This window comes from Dama dama, chromosome 18 (genome assembly GCF_033118175.1).
Source record: "Dama dama isolate Ldn47 chromosome 18, ASM3311817v1, whole genome shotgun sequence".
Lineage (NCBI taxonomy): Eukaryota > Metazoa > Chordata > Mammalia > Artiodactyla > Cervidae > Dama > Dama dama.
In genome coordinates, this window is record NC_083698.1 from 13,307,339 (window position 1) to 13,329,116 (window position 21,778).

The window sequence follows — 21,778 nt, forward strand, 5'->3', positions numbered from 1 at the left end:
CAGTGATTTTGGAGTCCAAGAAAATAAAGGCTGTCACTGTTTCCATTGTTTCCTTATTTACTTGCCATGAAGTGATGGGACCAGATGCCATGATCTTAGTTTTCTGAATATTGAGTTTTAAGCCAACTTTTTCACTCTCCTCTTTCACTTTCATCAAGAGACTCTTTAGCTCCTCTTTGCTGTCTGCCATTAGAGTGGTATCTTCTGCACATCTGAGATTGTTGATATTTTTCCCAGCAATCTGATTCCAGCTTGTCAGTCATCCAGCCCAGCATTTCCTATACTCTGCATATAAGTTAAATAAGCAGGGTGACAATATATAGTCTTGACATATTCCTTTCCCAATTTTGAACCAGTCCATTGTTCCATATCTAGTTCTAACTGTTGTTTCTTGTCCTGCATACAGGTTTCTCAGGAGGCAGATAAGGTCGTCTGGTATTCTCATCTCTTCAAGAATATTACATAGTTAGTTGTGATCCACACAATCAAAGGCTTTAGCATAGTCAGTGAAGCAGAAGTAGATGTTTTTTTGTAATTCCCTTGCTTTTTCTGTTATCCTATGGATGTTGGCAATTTGATCTCTGGTTCCTCTGCTTTTTTAAAATCCAGCTTGTACATCTGGAAGGTCTCATTCACATACTGCTGAAGCCTAGCTTGAAGGATTTTGAACATAGTATTGCTAGCATGTGAAATGAGTGCAATTGTATGGTAATTTGAACATTCTTTAGCATTGCCTTTCTTTGGGATTGGAATGAAAACTGACCTTTTCCAGTTCTAGTTGTTGCTTCTTGACCTGCATACAGATTTCTCAGGAGGCAGGTCAGTTGGTCTGGTATTCCCGTCTCTTTCAGAATTTTCCATAGTTTATTGTGATCCACACAGTCAAAGGCTTTGACATGGTCAATAAAGCAGAAATAGAGGTTTTTCTGGAACTCTCTTGCTTTTTCGATGATCCAGCGGATGTTGGCAATTTGATCTCTGGTTCCTCTGCCTTTTCTAAAACCTGCTTGACCATCTGAAGTTCACAGTTCACGTATTGCTGAAGCCTGATTTGGAGAATTTTGAGTGTTACTTTACTAGCATGTGAGATGAGTGCAATTGTGCAGTAGTTTGAGCATTCTTTGGCATTGCCTCTCTTTGGGATTGGAATGAAAACTGACCTTTTCCAGTCCTGTGGCCACTGCTGAGTTTTCCAAATTTGCTAGCATATTGAGTGCAACATTTTAACAGCATCATCTTTTTTGCTGCATTATAAGAATTCAAATACATAGTAATTAAGGAGACTTCCTCATGATAATATTTTTCTGATATTAATATAGTTACGGAAGATAGTCTTTTAATTGAAGATTAAGAATTCTAAAATTCATTTGGAGTAACAAAGAACTAAGAATAACCAAGATACTCCTGAAGAAGTAGTAGAACAAAGTAAGGGGACTTGCCTTACTAGATATAAATTTATTCTACAGAAATGAAAAATAAGATAAAGTGATATTATTACTTGGGAGAAATTGACAGAACAGAATTGAATGTCTAGGAAGAGACTCACACAGTATGGAAGCTTCATATATGATAGGGGAGGCAGTGAGGCTCAGTTGGGAAATCATGAACTAGTCACTCTAATATGGTGAGAAAACTAGATACAGGAATTTTTTATTTATTTATTTATTTTAATTAATTTATTTATTTTGATACAGGAATTTTTTAAAAGCCCTACTTCACTCTGTACACACACACACACACACATTTCACTGTGTTCACACACACACATACACTTCAAAATGATTTGATGATTTATCCATGAATTGCAAAATTTTAAAACTGAGAAAAAAATATAGTAGAATAGCTTTAAGATTTCTGAGCAGGGTTGAGTAGGGACTACATTCTTAAACAAGATACAACAACTAAAAAAAAAATCGCCTTGTCTTTAACTTCAGTTATTTCCTGGAAAATGTAGACATCTAGTCAGATGCCTCAATAATTGGTTCTCCACAAGTGGTATACATGGGCTTCCCAGCTGGCACTAGTGGTAAAGAACCTGCCTGCCCATGCAGGAGATGTAAGAGATGTGATTCTGATCCCTGGGTCGGGAAGATCCCCTGGAGGAGGCATGGCAACCCACTCCAGTATTCTTGCTTGGAGAATTCCATTGAAGAGAGGAGCCTGGTGGGCTACCATTCACAGGGTTGCAAAGAGTCGGACACGACTGAGGTGACCTAGCACACAGGGGCAGCAGGGTCACATCCAGATGACTGGGACATAACAGGAACAGAGGGTTAAAGGCTGAAACACAGTTGCATGTAGACCCAGTTTGTAAATATGAGCAGCCAGGTGTGTGCCACCTGCTGCCATTCCAGAAAAGGCAGGACATGTGGGAGGGATAAAACTCAGCAGATTCTCATCATATCAGGTCTCATTGTAACATCTTGTTATTTTCATTCCCTATTAAATGATCCATAGTGATAAGACTCTATGGCTTTTTTTGTTATAAATTCTGTTCAGTGAAAACCCTTGAAGAACATATGGCATCTCTAGTTCCTCTAAATGTGAAGCATTTAAAACATTGTTATTGATTTTAAAAATAACTGGATATTTACATGTATTTTAGTATAATGTAAAGTGTCTTAAACTGTAAAAGACTTAGCAGAAGTCTGCTGACATCTTAATGGCCTAGGGAAGAAAATGGTGGAAAAAATCTTTCTTTTGGAATGATAGTACTATTCTAGGTGTGATGAAGAGGGAAATAATATAGCAAGATGTATATGTGGAGAAATAAAAATGCGCATGCTTTCAGCCAGAATTCACAGACCAGGATAGTGAAAATCAACTATTTTGGAATGGAAAGCAATTCCTCACTTTTTATATTATAGCAAAAATTCCTCTAAAGGGAAAGAGAACATTTTAATAAAATGGAGGTCTATCATAACAGTTTAGAAACAGGATTACTGATAAAACAAGCTCATGTTTTTTTAATGTGCTTCTTAAAACTTATAAACTAAACCTCCTATGGACTAGTATCCTTTAACAAAAGTAGTCATTTCTCTTTTTATTTTTAACATTTTTTAAGTTGGTGGACAACTTTCTTTTCCAAAGATTTCTTGACTTATTAGATACAGTGCAAATAAAAAGGAGTAATGTCTTAAAAGGAAGCATCTAAGAGCCTTAACCCAAAAATATAAAAGCATATATATCTCAAAATTCGTAGACCCAAGTTCCAATGATTAGAATTGAGAGCTTAGGCAAATCTTCCAACTTTCTTATGTTTCGATTTTCTTGTCTGTAAAATGAGGATATTGTATAAAATGATGTTGAAAACAAAACTAAAAATCTAGATAAGCAGAAGGGCAGGTATTAAGCACCAGGGAAGCTGCAGACTCTGAGTGTAAGAGAAAGTCAGAGTGGAAAAAATAATGAGCATAAAAGAGCTTTACTCCTTCAGAGAGACTGGGTATCTCTTGAGCTAAAAAGACGGATGGCATTCAACTTGGGAAAACATTAACGTAGTGGAGACTGAGGTGGACACTAATCTAGAAAAAAGGTAAAGCCCCAAGTTAGAGAACTGGGGCCTAAGAACCGGGCTACTTTTGCTGAAGGATGTGCAAGCTGCTGAGATTGGGGCCAGTGCACCTGGAAGTACTCCTTTCTCAGCTCTGACATCCGTGTTTGGGGTTAGGAGAGACTGGCCTAAGGGGATGGGAACAAGAAACACCAGGAAGGTGAGAACAGCGGCTGTGGAACCAGGAACCCGAACAGCACTGTGATCTTCAAGACATTAGGTTCCCCACTGAGAGTAACCAACAGAAGAAGAGATTTCATTAGCACTTCTGTAAAACCAGAAAACAAGTCCTCAACAAGCTGTATGGCTGTCAGCCCAGAAGCTTCACTGGAAATCATTTGGAAAGTCGTATTTGTCAACAGAAAATTAAAATGCCTTTAATGTTAGTTGCTTAAATGTCGTCTCGCATTTTCACCACAGCCTCCTTTCCTGGGGAGAAAATTTCAAATTTGTCATTATTATCCTCTCTTAGAAGTGGCTCAGGGCAGTTGTTGTATGAGACATAAACCAAAGCACAACAAACAACTTCCGAACGGGATGCCAGTGTCATGTATGGAAGCAGCATGTAAACCACAAAAGGAGGAGAGTAGGCAGCAGATTTGTCAGGTTGCCAGTAAAAGACAATGTCTAAATTCCTGTAACCAGATCTGCCTTTAGGATATTTTTGTTTTCCAAATCAGACCTGGGGTTTTCTGGAATGATGAACACTAATACTCTAAGCAGCAAAGTCTTAATCGGTACTACTTTGAAATTTGTAACTGAAAATTAATCAGGTCACCCTGTTGAGGATAAGAACATGACTATGTTCTAATGTTGCTCACTTCATACATGAAAAAAATCCCAGGGCAGTTAGGGGTCCTGTTGAGCCATTTGTATTTTTTTAAATTGTTTATTTATATTTTATTTTTCTGGACTTAGTTTATATGCTGTTGCTTTCTATGCGAGTTAATCTCTATGCCTCTCTGCCAGGTGTTCAATACAATATAGTGGAGTGGAAAGAATGTTGGGTTATATCTCATCTTTACTTGCAGAGAGCCACGGGGCTGGGCTTTTAATTTTTCTGAGGCTCTCTGCAGTCTGTAAGTAAGGAAAATCATACCCATTGCAAAGTTGTGTCATGAGGAATAATGTGAGGGAAACTGCACAAGGTCTGCTGCTGCTGCTACTGCTCAATCACTTCAGTTGTGTCCGATTCTTTGTGGCCCCATGGACTGTAACCCCCCAGAACATGGGATTCTCCAGGCAAGAATCCTGGAGTGGGTAGCCATGCAGTCTTCCAGAGGATCTTCCCAACCTAGGAATCGAACCCAAGTCCCTTGCATCTCCTGCATTGCAGGTGGATTCTTTACCTGCTGAGCCATCCAGGAAATCCATGCAAGGTCTGACTTTTCACATATAATTTCCTTTTTTGGTCTACAACTGGCCCCATCCTACTTAGTATAGTATAGTATTAGTCACTCAGTTGTGTCCAACTTTTTGCGACCCCATGGACTGTAGCCTGCCAGGCTCCTCTGTCCATGGGATTCACTAGGCAAGAATACTGGAGTGGGCTGCCATTTCCACCCTACTTACTTAACTACATTTTTTACTCCCTTAAAGCTACTAAACCAGGGCTTCCCAGGTGGCTCAGACAGTAAAGAATCTGCCTGTAATGCAGGAGACCCAGGTTTTTGATCCATGGGTCAGGACCATCACTGGAGAAGGGAATGGCAACCCACTCCAGTATTCTTGCCTGGAGAATCCCATGGTCAGAGGAACCTGGCAGGCTATAGTCCACAGGGTCGAAAAGAGTCGGACACAACTGAGCGACTAACACCTTCACTTTAAATCTACAACTTTCACTAGTGCCATCTGGGAAGCCCCAAATCTACAACTTTCACTCTAGCAAGTGAAAATCTCCTTAATGTTTCTGTCATTCTAATTCTCACTTTCCACTGTGGGCTATACAACTATGGCCCCATCCTCTTTACCTAATTTTATTCATCTTTCAAATCTAAAAGGCAAACATGTCCACACAAAAAGATCAACACAGTGGAAAAGGATCATGTTATTTTACTCCTAACATATTTTCTTGGCTACATATTTGTGTAGACAATCATTCCTTAACTTGTAGATAGCATGTGGAATGCATAAAATAGACTTACTGAAGTTCGTATATACAACATTCAATTTCAATTCTACAAATATTTATTGCTTCCCTATCATGTAAAGGGTATAAATTTGAGCAAAAAATCAATCTCTTCCCTCGTGGGCTTATTGTCCCCTTAGGAAGAAAGATGAGTGATGCTTTATTTTTCTCATGTGCTTTTCTCTCAACTAAGGCAGTTATTACGAAGTATCTTGTGTGTTTACATTTGGTGAAGTTCAGCCCATCAGTAGTCTTTTCTTTGTATTTTCTGGACATTAAAATGAGATTATGTAGTCAATATTTTAAATAATACAATATATGCTGATTTTAAACAAGGCACTGTGATTTTCCATCAAGGCTATTTAAAAATTATATAGAGGCAAAAATGGACAAATTCTTTTGCCAACAGATTATAGCTTGGTAAATGATTTGTTAGGAGTTAAACAAAGGGCTTAGTGATGAGGTGATATAACCAGAACACACTCTCCAGAGATTAGTTACATTTATCAAATGAAAAATGTGTTTAACCACTAGAATACATGTCAATCCATGTGATTCCTCACTTTCAATCAATGTATGGTAAGTCTGGTTAACTATATTTGAGTATATTTTGTCATCTTTGTTCACATGGTTTATAGGTTTATATTTGAACTCAAAGCTGCTACCTTAATTTATTAGTACCAAGCTGCAGGTTTATCCTGTCCTCTTCTAAAACATTCTCTTTCTACGCTATTAATGTCTCTGTCTCATAAACTAAACCTTATTTTCTCTCTTTACTGAGAAGACTTTGTTCTTCAGAAAATAAAAAGAAAGCAGTGACATATTCCTGGGGGTTCTGTTCAGCATGGACTTTATGGTAGGGCATTTTTACTGATTCTTCTGGGCAGATGAGGGACACGCACTGCTTGTGTTAGAGAGGTTACTTGGGAGGGATGGCCTTCAGTCCTTTGAGTTGCCTGCCTATTTGAGAACCTGCTGAGCATGATTACAAATCACGAGTTGGGCTTGAATTTTCCCAAGCTGGCTGCAGAGACAACTTGTCTAGGCTCTCAGTGAATAGCCACAGCCCACAGAGAATGTGTGTTTACCCAGACCTTTTCCATGGTTTACTCTGAAAATTGGTTCAACCACATGGGAATCTAGTTAGACTCTTGGAATTATAATCTTTGACTGGCATGTAGCCCAAACATTTTAAAATAGGATTTGGAAATCAGATTGGAGCTTAGGAAATAAGCAAAGAATAGAAAGAGTCCTTATCTAAACCTCCTTCAGGTCCATCTGAAATCCACCTTTTAGAGCATGGATTTCCATTACCGAATCACCCATTTTTAAGAGTTGTAAATAGGAAGTAGAATTTTAGTGACACAAAGTGAAAGATAATGTTTCAGGCCCCATGCAGCTCAGTGTGAAGGTAAAGGTGTATGGAAACTTACATATATATTTCACCCAGCTGTTCTGGAGGATAAATTCCTGTAGAATAAGGTTGACTTTATGGAATACACCTGTGGCGTTTCATCCATGGGCCAAAGTCAGTGCTATGGTTGATAAACTGAAGAGTTGATAAATAAGCTTTAGGAATATTCAAGTTATTATATCTGCATTTCTGAATACAAGAGGGAAAAATTAAGACTGAAGCTTTATTTGAAAATGCGTTGTTTTTCTTGTTAATGATAAACCATAGTTACTAATAGAAAGAAAAATCTTACCCATAGTAGAAAGCTAGTAAAAAAAAAATAACAAAAAACTTGCTGTTCAATGAAAAACTTGCCTTTTCTAGTTCTAACATTCAGTAGCTAAAAGCAGATCATTGCTATAAAGAAGTATTTACCAATTTTAAAAGGTCTTGGCCCATCATAGCTAGTGTTAGATTTGGAATATAGCTTTTGTTGCCAAGGTGACAAACACTTATAAATATAACACATCTTCTAATGTGCTTTTAACTTGGTATTTTTATGGCTTTTAAATCAGATACCATTAGCAAATATATTAGGTAATTTAGCTGAAAGACCATTTTCCTCTAACACTTTTTGTTACATTTCCCCAGGTATTTCAGTAAATGTCTGTTGTGACATTCTACTCCTGCTAGGCTTCCAATGTAAGGGGATACATAAAGTACATCTGGTAAAGATTAACATATATTACCTTGCCTTTTTTGTATTGATCACCAAAGAATGTTAAAAGAGAATTAAATTTGTAATCTCCTTGAAAAGCAATCATTGTTCCTACTGTTATTTGGGGGTCTATATCCCCTCCCCCAAGTAACAATCTGGCCTTAACATTCAATTCATGGATGACAGGGGTTTGGGGATAGCATAAGAACTATATATTAACACTCCCCCAAATCTCCACACCGAAATGCTTTTTCTTAGATATCAAAAAAGGAGGCTATGGAGAAAATAATTACAATAGACCATCTGGAGCCTTACTAAATTTGCAAGTCTCAGTTTATTGTTCCAAACAGTAAATTCAACAGCCCGGGCAGGGAAGGAATCAGCTCTAAATGTATTCACTGGATTTTTTAAGAGACTTGTGAGGTGGACATACTTGTCACAGCAAAAATAAAATCAGATGAGACATATAGTTTAAGTCCAAATACCCACTTACTGTTACCTTGTCAGAAATTCTTTAGATAATTGTTGTTTAATTCTTTCATTCTTCTTTCTTTCATTCCTTCAACCAACAGACATTTAAGAAGCACCAGCTATTTTTCAAGCATTGGAGAACAGAGATGAACAAATGCTGGCCCTCAGGAATATATCAGGAAAGAGGTAGGCAAATAAATGAAGTATTACAGCTCTGATAAGTGCCAAGGTAAAGCTCACACACAAAGGAATTGAAGATGAGTCCCCAAAAAAGAAAGATGCTGCAAATTGTCATGGAGAGTCAAGATGGAAAAGAGAAATATATATTTTACTTGAACAGCAAAACTCTTGACACTTAATGTTTTAATAGTAAATCCACAGTTACTATTTCCTTACTGTGTGATCCTGAATATTTCTCTGTGCCTCAGTTATTCCCCCTGTCTAATGTAGATAATTATCCTTGCCACCCGCAAAGCTCACAGAAGACTGTTGATAGGAATAATGGGATACAAGTGGTGTAGCTATTTGAATTCTTTGGAAAAAAAAGATGCTGTGTAAACACACAGCATCCTTATTATTCCAAGCGGTAGCATTTTGGATAATTACTGTATAATGCTGCACCTTTGTGTGTGTGTGGTTTGTTTCTTTATAGAAAAGTAAGTGCCAATGTTGAGTTTCTCTAATAACTTTGGGAGCAATTTTAATCCAGCAGACAAAACATAATAATCTTTAGAGTAAGTTAAATCCCTTTGTATGTGAGTAGATTTTGTTATTTACCAAGGTCTTAGACAATTTTACCACAGTTATGAAAAAAAGTGCCCAGCAAGCCCAATTCTCTCTTGTAAGTATCTGAAAGACACTATTGTGGACAGACCAGAATCTTCTTTACAACTGACACAGCTCTGCATGTGTGTGTGTGTGTGTGTACTCGCGAATGCGTTGTGTGAACGCTTGAGCCCAGGGCTTGCCAGAAAGAGCTGGGAACGAGCTGAGACTGGCTAGCATACCTGAAGCAGCTGTTACACTGTGGCGCCTGGATTCTTCTCTCAGACTCCAGGTTGGCTCCCCTCCTTCTCCTCTGCCACCTCCTCCTCCTCCTCACAGTCTAACTCTCTGTTTTTCTTCGTCCTTCCTGTGATCCGACGGAAGATTCCCATGACCTGAGACTGTACTGTAGTCCCGCTGCCAGACAGACATTCCAGGACTGTCTGGCTAATGGAAGAACATATATTGGTCAGAAAAATGACCCTCAGCATTCTTACCTGTGTCATCTTTTCTTTCATTCATTCATTCTCCTGATGTTCTCTCTCTTTCCCCCTCTTTTGCTTGCTTCCACTCTCACCTTGATTTTCATGCTAAGGATTAGCCATGAATTACTTGTGGACCAGTTCAGGCCAGATTTGCTCTTGGGTCCTAAAACTTGCTTTAGGATTTCTTAACAAGACCTGTCTATCAACTCAACCTGGGATTTGCCAAGGCACTTCAGCCATTCATTAATAGAAGAGGCAGTCTGTATTAAAGAGCCTGTGCGAATTCCTCCTCTCCCCCTAGAAGCAGTGCTGCTCAGTAAGCTTCCTCCAGGAGCAGTGAGGTGACACAGCGTGCTAAATACCTGCAAGGATTTAAAAAAAAAACTATACAGGACACTGCTTTTCAGTTTATTTGGCCTTTCATGGTTTGAGGTAATTTGTTTTTGGCCATCACTGGAATTAGACAGAACTTGTATAGCCAACCAGGGTGAATATTCCTAGGGAGAAATGCCAGAAATAAACTAGTATGGGAAAGGCAAAGACCCCCAGGGCCCTTGACAAGGGTAAAAAGTATATATCACCACTGGAAAGACCAAAGATATTAATCCTAAGAGATGGTCTCTGGTTACATTTCATGGTTTGGGACCCACTGACAGAAAAGAGCAATTACTTATAGTTGTATTTTTGAAAAAACTTTGACAAAAATCCCAATCATGGTGGATTAAGTATATTTAATATCTCAATTAATAAGCCTTCTACAATAGTAATATGTCAACTTTGGTTCAAGAAATCTACTCCAGTTGATAGTCATCCAGGAAACATCTTTCATGCCCACATATTAAATTTAATCTGCCATCCCTGTTTTATAAGACTGTGTATTCATCTGTTGAAGAAAAGATGCTTATTTTATCATTCCAACTTAACAGCTTGCTTAGCAAAGCTGATAGGTAGGAGTTTAGAAGATATTCATTGAATGCCTATTTTGTATATTTACAAAAGAGGTAGCTTTAAGGGAGTTACCCAAAAGCAGTGTGTTTTTTGTCCCACCATTATCCTATTGGTCTTCCTTTCATTCAGCAGATTTATCTGTCATGAAGAATTTAAGTTTCATATTTTCCTCTGTCAGTTGTGAAAAGGCCTGTCAGCTGGGGCTTACACTACAGTTTGCCAAAAGGCCTATAGCACACAATGACAATACAGTCTTATACTTGTGCTCTGAGTCTCCAGATAATCCCCCACTTTCCTCCTCTGCAGACCAGTTATGATCAGGCTTAAGTTGCATATTCCGTTTTAGCCAGATTCTGCTGATAAATGCTATCAGCAAGACTGAAATGAAATACAGCAGGTTTAGCTCTTATTACCAGTGTGGAACATGCCTTGGGAATTGTGTGTGTGATACCGAGACAGTGGTTGTATAAAACCATTTAATTCACAGAAACTAAATAAAGGAATGTTAATGGTATTGGCTTTTATCTGTTGAATGTTCCAAGGTCTTTTATTCATGCACCTGAAAATACAGACCTCTGATTAACATTCCAGGAGATGTGCCAGAGATACTGGGCCATTTCCCATATTGCTTCCGGTAGGGATATAATTTTGAGAGAAAACTATGCAAAGTCTTAACGTTATTGATTGATACTTTCAAACACAAGATACTTTGTTTTTGCCATTTTTATTCTGAGTTCACCAATGCCCCAATCTAAGAAAGATTTACATTTCCCACATCTATACAGAAGCTGCTCTAGTCTCATTAAATGGAAACTATACAGTTAGTTGGAGGCCTGCAAATCTTTCTTTTTATAACCTGCTGGATCTGCAGCAAAATGTGAAGGACTCATATATTAGAAAAATTCATCATTGCCTTAGCCAAGGAGAGGGAAGGGTTAATCATCTTTCCTAGAACTCTGGAGTGGAACAAAAGCTTGCAGCTTGACACAAAAATAACATCACAATGAGAAGTGAAATTGCTTCTAAGGCTAAATTGCTTCATTTGAAAATTGTAGTGATACTGAGAACAATTATGTCACTTAAACTTTCACAATTTTGTTTTTATAAATCAGTTGTAAAACTATCATGTGGTTTAAATGCAATTATTTAATAAGGGCATTTGTAATTGTCCAACATAATCAATTATGCTTCAATCAGTTTCTTCTCTGCAACTGTGTTTTTGTTAGTGGCTGAGTCATTCTTATGGTAATACATACTTTTTGGAAAAGCCAAATACAATCATTGTTTTCTAGAAAAGTTCTTTCCCCAAAGCAAAGCATTTCCCTAACTGCAAACTGAATCTCGGAATTCTTTTTTTCCCCCTTGTCTTGGAAACTAAATATCTGTTCAAAGCATGAGAAGGAAAAACATACTGTTAAATAATAGGTGAAGTGAAAGTTGGTTGAGTCATGGTAGTGTTGTCAAGCATGTTTTCTGAGCTGAGACCAAGGCCAGAGCCCAGGAAGCATGGAGTGGCACATGTGAGTTACTCAGTAGGAGCCGTGACAACGTTGGTACCACAAGTCTCAGATCATGACTTTGATTTTGTAGGAAGGAGAAGAGATTAATCATGGGCTAAGTCTAGGTGCACTCAGGCCTCCCAGAGGCTAGAGGATTTTAGTTGCTGTGTTGTGCTATTTATGAGCTATTTGGTCCACTTTGGACTGCCTAGAGAGCATTTCAACTGAAGTCTCTGCTAATGCCTTGCCCCTGGGTTTTGCCTGGTTCATTCTGATCTCTGTACCCACTGGCTTGACCAAGAGGTTTCTCACGAAGCCAGGCTCTCAGTCTCTCTTTCCTCTCCCCTGCCTCTTCTCTTGTTAATACAGATTCTCCCCTACTTTGACTTACATTTCCTTTTTTCTTTTTTTTACATTTGACTTTTACATTTGTCTTTTACATTTCCTGATTCTCTAACGATTCTCACCACTTCGTGGAAAATAACCTTTTTCCTCTCTCTGCTGTGCATCCTGCCCTGAGAACAGATCCTGCTATTTATGAGCATTTCCTCATTTCAGTCTCTATTGAAGAGAAGGAATGAGTCCTGTCAGTGATATAAGATGTTTAGCTTCAGTGACATGGATCCAGCAGAAACTGCAGGAGGAATCCAAACAAAGGCTTCACCATCCCTGGAACCAGTGAATTTGTTGTTTCAAAATCCAGATCCAGTAGTATCACTTCCCAGCTTAAGACCAGTCTATGGTATTCCTTTATCATAGGCTAAAAGCCTAAAGGTTTTGTATGCTCTGGCCCAAGTAGTTCTCAAGTTTTTCTCACATCTTCTTTCCCTTCACTCTGTCCCAATCACAGTCATTCTCTCTAAAAAACTTTTCTCTTCCAGCTTAGGACCTGTACATCTGCTGTTCCCTCTGCTTGTGATTCCACTCACCCTGACGTAGCCCAACTGAATATCCCTTACCAGGCTAGTTCTGTCTCATTTCTTTTTCCCCTTTCAGATCAAGCATCACCATTTCAGGAACACCAACACCAATACCCTGAACCAAGAACACATTCTTCCTGTTGTATTCTTATAGGGTGACAGACTTTTCCTTCAAGTTATTTATAATACTTGTAACGTTACATTTATTTGCACTATTACTTGATAATTATCCCATTCCAGTGGTCCCTACTCAAGAACATGGACTTTATCTCTGCTTTACCTGGTGTCTCTACACTCAGCAGGAACTCAGTTTGAATGAATTAACTCTTTGGGGTTCATAGAAATTTTATACCAGAAAACAAGGAAAGCAGATTTCTTAAACTTGGCTCAAGTATCAGGGTTTTAAAAGCATCCTCACATGTATTCATGCAGAACTGTACAATGAGAAATTGAAAACAGCCTAAGCATCAAAGGAAGAGCAAATAAGTAAATTGTGCTAATACTTATAAAATATAATACTGTGCAGCAGTTAAAATTAATGAATTAGCGGCATAGGTGTCCTCAAAGTGTGAAAGTTGCTCAGTCATGTCCAACTTCTCTGGGACTCCAGGCCAGAATACCGGAGTGGGTAGCCTTTCCCTTCTGCAGAAGATCTTCCCAACCCAGGGATCAAACCCAGCTCTCCTGCATTGCAGACGGATTCTTTACCAGCTGAGCCACCAAGAAAGCCCAAGAATACTGGAGTGGGTAGCCTATCCCTTCTCCAGGGGATCTTCCTGACCCAGGAATTGAACTGGGGTCACCTGCATTGCAGGCAGATTCTTTACCAACTGAGCTATCAGGGAAGCCCATATCCTCAAAACACATACATAAAGAAAATGGGCATAAAAATACATGTTGGTTTATTTGCCTAGAGTCCATGGAAGAATATTCAGAGACAACAACAGTGATAACATAAGTAAGTACTTAGGAAATTTAGAAAGTGTGGGAAGATGAGACCTTCAGAGTTCTGTCCTTCCTTTCGCATCATTCCCCAGCCAGAGTACAGTAAGAGGAATGGAATCAGTCCCTGCTCCTGTCTTTGGCCACATTGCTACTGTTTACTTTCCAGGGCAGTTCTTAATTGCACTTAGGAACAAACGAATCTCCAAAGTGTAAAGATTAGAGAATCATAATCATTTATAAATGGAAAAAGTCAAAGGAAATAAACTAGAGAATAGTAACAATATGGAATAAAATCAGTAATATACAAAAATATTGAACTGTATCTCCTTTTGAAATATTATATGGGACTAACTTTAAACATATAATATTTCAAAAGAGGAGTTAAAGTTCAATATTTTTGTATATTACTGGTTTTCTTCTATATTGTTATTATAGAAGGTGTCAAAGACCTAGTTGAAAATTAAGTGAAATAGGTAAAAATTCTCCAAGACCTGTGCTCAACTCTAGATGGAAGACATTACACACAGATGTATCCAATGCATTATGGCCTTGCTCATACTGTAAGCTGCCTCCCTCTCCAACTCTCTCTCTCTCTTTTTTTTTTTGTATGTGTGTGGGGTTGGAAAGTTTTAGAAGCCATTTCCCCCCAAAATATGTTCCTTACTCATCTTACTGCAATGCCTTCAAATCCACTTTCCTTGTTGACTTTGAGTCAATACACGGAAGAATATTCTTAAACCCATAGGATTTTAGAATGACAGAAAAGTTTTACTATTTTAGATTAGATGAGAAAAATGATAGTTGGAGAGTTAAAGTAACTTTCCAAGGCCACCCAGCCATCATGCAGCAACTGGGTTCCAAATCCCAGTACTCCTCATTACCAGAGCATTGTTCTTTCCAGTGTTGCATCTAGAGGCCACTATATTAAACCTGTACCAGTTGTTAATGCTGTGGTTTGCATTTGTTTGGTTAGGTAGTCACCCATCTGGTACCTGAGGGACAGAGATAAAGGTAAAATCAGTAAAGAATGATATTTATATACCATAGAATATTATTCAGCTTTTGAAAGGAATGAAATTCAATGCATGATACCATGTGGATGAACCTTGAAGACATTATGCAATTAAGTGGAATTAACCAAATACAAAAGGACATTATTGTATTGTTATTTTACACATATGAGGTACCTGGAGTAGTTAAATTCATACAGACAGAAGGTAGAATGGTTGTTGCCAGAGGCTAGGGGAAGGGCAGAATGAGCAGTTCTTGTTTAATGATAACAGAGTTTCAGTTTGGAAGATGAAAAAGTGTTGGAGATGAATGGTGTTAGTGGTTGCATAACAGTGTAAATGTTCTTAATGCTACTCAGGTGTACACATGGAAATAGTTATAATGGTAGATTTTATGTTATGTGCATTTTAACAAAACTTGAAAAAAAAAATCAGATGAGAGATCATGAATTACTAATTCCAGCCCAAGAAGTAGAAGAGGGGGAAAGAGAGAAAAAGAGGAAGACCTGTTTTCTAGACCAGCACTGTCTGACGGAACTCTCTGTCACGGTGAAGAAAGTTACCCGTGTGATCTGTTGCAGTAGGTAGTAACCCTTTGCCACATTTGAGCCCTCAAAATATGGCTGGTTAGTGCAACTGAGAAAACAATCTTTTATTTAATTTAATTTTTAATCAATTTACACTTAAATAGCACAGGTCTAGGCCTACTGTTCCTGGAGAAGGAAATGGCAAACCACTCCTGTGTTCTTCCTGGAGAATCCCAAGGACAGAAGAGCCTAGCAGGCTACAGGCCATGGGGTTGCAGAGTCAGACATGACTGAAGCGACTTAGCAAGGAAGCAAGGCCTTCTGTTGGTGATTTCACTTAAAGTACTTGTATTTCTGTTTCCTCTAGCTCACATTTAAAAATTCAAGCATTATTCACTTATTCATTCAGCCACTGTTGACAGATGTAGTTCATCTCCTGTGTGCCAGATTCCTGCTACACAACAGGGATAAAAGGGAGTTAGAAGAATTCTCTCCATTGCTGGAAGTAGCATAAGTATGTGTAACCACTGTGACAAATAATGTGACCATATGTCTTGAGATTAGAAATGTTCATAACCTACAACCCAATGCTTCTACATTCTAGAGAAAATTCCATATGTCCAAGGACACATGGACTTTAAAAATCATAAAAGGCCTCAAAATCAGTGAAAAACAGATAAATCAGATAGTGTTTATAGAACAATTCTATATGTACATGGCTAAGCAGCCAAAACACAATAGCAGAAGAAAATTCAATTGTGGACGGATACACATAAGGATGATAAATCATTTTTTTTAAAACTCGCAGTTATAATACATGCATACGCAAGTAGTCAATGCAAAAATATATGTGGGCATGAGAAAGCACATTCAGGGTGGTGGGTACTTCTAGTAAGAGAGGGAATGAGGTGGAAGAAGGCACACAGAGGTCTTCAATCAGTATGTAACATTCTTATTAAAAAAAGATCTGAAACAAATATGACAAAGCCAGAAGTTGAGTTCATGGCATTCATTATATTATTAACCATACTTTTTGCTAATACTTAAAATATTTCATAATAAAACAGTTGCTCAGAAGTGGCCCTTCTGTTAAGAAGCTCTCAGATTAAAGGGGCATCATAAGTGCAAACAAAAGCTTTTCATAGTGCGTTAAAAGTAGTATTAAGGGCATATATGAGATAGGACTGGAGAAAGCAATGGCACCCCACTCCAGTGCCCTCGCCTGGAAAATCCCATGGACGGAGGATCCTAGTAGGCTGCAGTCCATGGGGTCGCGAAGAGTCGGACCCGACTGAGCTACTTCACTTTCACTTTTCACATTCATGCCTTGGAGAAGGAAATGGCAACCCATTTCAGTGTTCTTGCCTGGAGAAGCCCAGGGACGGGGGAGCCTGGTGGGCTGTCACCTATGGGGTCCCAAGAGTCGGACACGACTGAAGCGATTTAGCAGCAGCAGCAGCAGCATGAGGTAGGAAGAGGAACACAGAAGAGGGTAGAAATGCCACTGTCTCAAGAAGTCAAGGAATATCTCACTAGGTGATTGAATTTGAGTTTATTATCTGATGGTATACAGATGTTTATTTGGGAGAATATAAAAAGATATTTATGCAAGGCTGAGAAGATAGTTTGTACAAAGGTCAAGGTGCAGAAGAGTTTGGTGCCTTCAAAGAATAGTAAGAAACTTTGGCCTCACTGGAGCCTGGAACTGTCAGGGTAGAGGTGGAGTGGTGAGCAGCTAAAGCTGACTGGGACCGGCTCAGGTCCGGCTCTATGATTTAAGTCAGGGCAGTAGTATGTGTAGGAGGGTGGAGATGGGCAGTGGTAGGACGGGAATAGGGAGAGACCTGAAGCAGAGAGACCCATAAAGAAGCTCTTGTAAGTGTCCAAGTGACAGACAGTGAGAGCCCGAGCTGTGACTATTTATCTGAAATAACTGAAATCAGGATGTTGAAGAGATATTAGTGCTCACATGTTATTTCAACACTATTTACAATAGCCAAGGTATGGAAACAGTTTAAATATCCATTGAAAGTTGAATGGATAAAGAAAATATGGTGTATACATATACAATGGAATACTATTCAGTCTTATAAAAGGAAGGCATATATACCATATGCTAGAACATGGGTAAACCTTGAGGACATTATGCTAAGTGAGACCAGCCATCACAGAAAAACATATACTGCACTGTTCCACTTATGTGAGGTTTCTGAAATAGCCAGATTCATAGAATGAAAAGAGTAGAATGGTGGTTGCCAGGGACTGGGGTTGGGAAAAATGTAAGTTACTAATCAACAGGCTTTCAGTTAAGCAAAACAATATCTTCCAAAGATCTGCTGTGTAACATTGTAGCTGTAGTCAATAGTATGGCTGACTTAAAAATTACTTAAAGATTTGAAAGGCTAGATCTCATGTTAAATGTTCTTACCAAATAAAACCTTTAGAATTTAAAGTATGATGTTGGTATTTAATGTACATTAAGTGCTTACTAAGCATTTAATTAGTTTCTTATCTTTTTCTTTGCTCTTACTCTGGCTAATTAATGCCTAGATTTGCCTGAGAACGTTTAGTTTAAGTACATTGCTTTTGATTCAAAATAAGCAAAGTACTACTAGCTACAGAAGCTCTAAATTCCTTGAAAGTGGGGATCGTATCTTATACTTGAATCAATCTGGCCTAATATTGGGCATTTACTGTTTGCCTCCCAGCATGCACTACAATGCTGGTACATAGTAAGTGCCCAATAAATATATAAATACCTCCTGAACTGATGTGTACTGCAGCATAACCAATAAAATAAGCATGCATGGGTGCATGCTCAGTTGCTCAGTCATATCTGACTCTTTGCAACCCCATGGACTGTGCCCCTCCAGGCTTCTCTGTCCATGGGATTTTCCAGGCAAGAATACTGGAGTGGGTTGCCATTTCCTCCTCCAGGGGATCTTCCCCACCCAGGGATCCAACCAGTGTCTCCTGTATTGGCAGATGGATTCTTTTTACCACCAAACCATCTGGGAAGCCTCAAATAAACATAAAATGCTTTATCATTTAGGCTGATATTTAATCACTTGGTAACAACCTTGTTAAGCCTAACATTAGCAAGCAATAAGCATGTCATTTTATAAGGAATGGGAAATAATTCTAACAGTTATTTGTTCAAGTTCACAGAAAGGAAAAGTCATTTGAGTCAGAAATAGACAACAGTTAATCTGTCAGTAAATAGGGGAAAAGCTCCCAGTGGTATTTCAGTTAAGGGCCCAGTGAGGTGTGAATAGGCCATCCCTTAGGATTTCTAATGCAGAAGAACAAACATAAAAATAGAAGACTGCCTTTCATGTAGTCAGTCCCAAGTTCTCCAATCATATTCTAAGCAGCAACCAGAATAAAGGACCTTGGGTCAATGAGGAAGTAGGTTTGGCTCAGAGGGTTTCCAGGGAATATGGACTACACAGATCGTGGAATGGATCCATATCTTTGGGGTCCTTTTTATGACTGCTAAAAAATACACTCATAGTGTAAATGTTCACCACAGATGACGGGGATCTGGTTTAATTTTTATCTTTGTGATGTTCTTCGATTGAAGGAAAAAAAAAAGCAGGGTTTAAGCCAGAGTCTAAGGTGGGTTAAGACTTAGGGATTAATGAATTTTGCCAATAAGTACTCAGAAATGAGGTTGGTGGATTAGCAAAAAGAGAAAAAGCACAAGTGTCAAACTTGGTAATTGGCATACAAGGGAGGTGTGGGAAGATAGAAAAGTGAAAAAAGAAGAGGTGGCCAAATGGGGCAGATTTTGAAACAGATATCTGTGGTATGCTCAGATCAGAAGTTAAAATGAGAATAAAATTAGAGACTCACTTCTGGAGTAGATAGACAGCAAAGAGTAGATCCTGTTCTTCTCTGGGCTACTGTGTCCTCATTTGTAAAATGCATGTATTATTAATGCATACATACAGAGAACATCCTCTGCAAAATTTGTTCTAGTTAAAAAAAGCTGTTGCTCTGATGTATGGAGGTGTGAGTTAGGGTTGAGGGATAGCAGATAAGGCAAGTATATATAGCCAGTAAACAGAAGTAAAAAACCTGAAGAGCCAAGAGGTTAGTTAAAGGCAACAAGGAGGGATTTCTCCCAGGAAGTAGATTACATGACCAATCCTTGTGTGGTAGGGTGAATCATGCTCCTCCAAAGGGATATGTCTAAGTCCTAACCCCCCAGTACCTGTAAATGAGATCATCTTTGCAGATAAAGACTAATTAAGATGAGGTCCTAATGGATTACAGTGGTCCATATTTCAATGACTGTTGTCTTTGTAAGAAGGGTTCCCCCTTAGACACTGAGCTACATACAGGGGAGAAGGCTATATGAAGATGGAGACAGAGGCTGAAATTATGTAGTTAAAAGCCAAGGAATGTCATCAACCCCCAGAAGCTAGGAAAAGGCAATCATTCTTCCTTAGAACCTTCAGAGGAAGCATGATACTTCCAACACCTTGATTTTGAGCTTTTGTAAACTGTTATTTCATGACTGTGAGGGAATAAGTTTCTCATGTTATAAGCCACCCAATCTGTGGTATTCTGTTACAGCCGCCATAAGAGACTAATGCACCTTACTGTCTGAAAATGACTTTCACCTGTGTGTTTCCCAGTTTTATGAGTCAACTGAGAAAGCTGTTCCTCACGTTGCATGTCCTCAGTTGAGACTCTGGCATTAAAATCCCCGCAAACCCTACCTCTTTACCCTACAAGGCCAGGAATCCCCTAGTAGAACAGGATTTGGTGAGAGTACTGGCCAGGGAAGACCTCTAGTATGACTGGAGAGTTCAGGCTTGGCCTTAGGGGCCACATCTTTCCTGGGTTCTGAGGGCTAAGATCTTTCTCCTTCAGAACCAAGAGCGCACAAATCCCTGTACCTCAAATTTGTTCTTATTTCACTCATATAAGAGGCAGATATGCTGTTTGACCAAGTAGAACAATAAGCAATGAAATAAGTAGTAAACCTTTTGAGTTTGGGGAAACCACTGGATCAGTGGTTGCACTTTATAGTCTCTGAGATTTAAATAAACATTGATGTCTAGGTCCTACCTGCAGAGATTAGACTGGGATAAAGCTGATATATTGGCATTTTAAAAAAATGCTCCAGTATTTAGCACTGAAACCTTGTATAGAGTGATGACCTGGGTCCAGTAAGAAATTGGATCTATGGTGTAGCCACCCAACTTCTTAACCAGGTCTTGTAGAAAGAAAGTTGTTGATTTATTAGATGGATAATTATATCTAGTTCCTGAGTGTCAGAGTTCTCTCAAAACTACTTTTTGTGTTTCAGATCTGACACCACACAAACTCCTCCTCCTCCATCCCCTGTACCCAGCTAGTCACCTCAACAGTATCTTTAGGTCTTTGGATGGAGATGACTTTAGACTGCCAAGAAAAGGCATAATTCTTCTTATTCTGAGGACTGCAGTCATGGTGAAGACAGAAACTGTTTGCATTAGCTGATGAAATCCAGAACTTGATGGAGCACCACAGACCTTATGTTGGAGGAGGGTAAGGATCTTGTGGGATCTGACTGGATACCCAGCGGATTGATGTTGGATCTCAGAAACTGAACTACTGCTTGGCCAAGTAAGCACTTCTCTAGCTTACCTTGTAACATATATGGCCAGAGGCTGGCACCAGCCATATAGATATGCACAGTTTGCTGGGTCAGGTCCTATGAGGAAATCAAGATTATATCAAAGGGATTCTTTATAAGCTGTTGCGGGGAGAGCAGTCTATTGCATCATTCCTAATGGCATTATACTCATAAGGACTGTACTAAATCGGGAATAACTGCTTTTATTGTCTCTGGATTCATACTAGTCTGTGTGCCCCCAGAGGTTACTTGCTATAAATACTTATTGTACATTACCAGTCTTACAAACTGGGGAGTGATGGTGATGTAAATTGGGAGTCTTACAAACTTAGATGGTGATGATGTTGAGAATCAGGAGTCTTATGTAACCTCACTTGCTCACTTTTATATAACACAATAAGAATCAGAACCTAGGAAGGGGAGAGAGAAGGGCAAGTGAGCCTTCACTGCAAATCTGCCTCAATAAACTTCTGGAATTGCTTTGTATCTGACTTGTTTTTCTTCTGGCTAACTATTGTTGATTCTTTATTCTGTTTTAAGGCACTATGTTAAGCTCCTTGTGTATATCATCTCATTTAATGTTCTCAACACATCTCTAAGGACTGCATTACTGATGGCTCCATCATACAAACTTTGGAATTTGCTAGTCAGTTGTAGATTCAATTCCCATAATAGGATATTTAAGATCTGCTAGAAAAACAAAAATCTGCTGGGATCCATATCAATCTCAATGTCGTGGTTGTGGTGATATACATGATCTAGAATTTGTGGTGATGTAGAATTAGAT

The 21,778-nt window shown here is 38.8% G+C and overlaps 1 long non-coding RNA gene across 4 annotated transcripts in view; it reads left to right on the top strand.

The window, feature by feature from the left end:
- The window catches only part of LOC133072088 (uncharacterized), a 90,108-nt gene extending 68,664 nt beyond the window's left edge, over positions 1-21,444 (top strand). For all 4 annotated transcript variants that reach the window (XR_009696625.1, XR_009696623.1, XR_009696626.1 and 1 more), the window contains 2 exons: positions 8,365-8,449; positions 20,683-21,444. This is a non-coding gene — a long non-coding RNA (uncharacterized LOC133072088). The remainder of the gene's footprint in view (positions 1-8,364; positions 8,450-20,682) is intronic.
- The last annotated feature ends 334 nt before the right edge of the window (positions 21,445-21,778 follow it).